The 1,220-nt window shown below is 34.3% G+C and overlaps 1 pseudogene; it reads left to right on the top strand.

Moving 5' to 3' along the window:
* Positions 1–327: 327 nt before the first annotated feature.
* On the top strand, positions 328–447 carry LOC134943041 (5S ribosomal RNA; annotated as a pseudogene).
* Positions 448–1,220: the final 773 nt, after the last annotated feature.

The raw sequence follows: 1,220 nt of genomic DNA, 5'->3' as shown, positions 1-1,220 counted from the left end.
TACACATATATATGATATACGCTGTATCATTTGAACTAGGGGAGTATCTGGAAGATTGGATAAAGTGTCTATTTCAAATGCTATATATAAATATAAATAAATATATATACTGTATATAAATAAAAATAATAAGCCACATAATGAGCCTTTAACCTACCTGTGTACTTTTTCTGTGGCTGACGTGTCACATGGTGACTAGTCAGGTGATTACACACAATCTCTTATGTCTTTGGCATTGACGCTATACATGCTTTCAAACCGCAATACTGCAGACATATAGTGGTTATACTACATATATTTGGAGTGACCAAAGAGGCGAGCTTTTATAATTGCGGTCATACCTCACTGGAGATGCCCAATCTCTTCTGACCTTGGAAGCTAAGCAGTGAAAAGCCGGGTTAGTACTAGGATGGGAGACCACCTCTGAACACCCTGGTACTGCAATAAATTGGCTGCCTGATATAGTGTCATTCACACTTATACCACTTGGTACTCGGTTTTACATGACCGATGATTTAATTCTCTGCGTTAATAATGATCCAAAATGGATATCTGCAGAATAAATGATGGTCATATATCACATGAGAGATAATGTGCAATGATGTCATGATATAAGTACCACAGATATCAATTTCCGGCATTTCGCATATTGTGATATTGATATCACCAATGATATAGAACTTATTTTCATATTTTCGCGAAGCTATTTTGTTCACATATATTTACTCCTAAAATTCAATTTTAATATTTATCCATTAAAAATGTTCTTACCAGTATTAAATATGTTATATTTTCACCTTCTGAATTAGAGTGCTCCCACAAAAGAGTCTACTTTCCAATATTTCTTTTTTTGGTTTCTCCTGTTTGACATTTTTTTACTCTAGGGAGCACCACTGAAAGCAACAAACATAGGTATTAGGATAGATTATCCGTATATACATGGTTGCTATATCCAGAAGTAACTTAAATTAAGTAAAAATTACATTTTTCAGAGGTTACTATTTGTTTGATTTTGGACTTGTGCGGTTCCCATCAAAACCTCTTTCTCTATAAATATATATATAAATATATATATATATATATATATATATGTATATACGCACACACACATATATACACATATATACATATCGGGTGGGTCTGATACGCCGGCAGCATCCCGATGATGAAAATCCCGACAGGGGCAAGGTAAGTATACTTATCTGTCCCCAATGCCACCT

This window comes from Pseudophryne corroboree, chromosome 1 (genome assembly GCF_028390025.1).
Source record: "Pseudophryne corroboree isolate aPseCor3 chromosome 1, aPseCor3.hap2, whole genome shotgun sequence".
Lineage (NCBI taxonomy): Eukaryota > Metazoa > Chordata > Amphibia > Anura > Myobatrachidae > Pseudophryne > Pseudophryne corroboree.
Note: the sequence above shows the minus strand (reverse complement) of the source record. Positions and strands in the feature narration are given on the sequence as shown.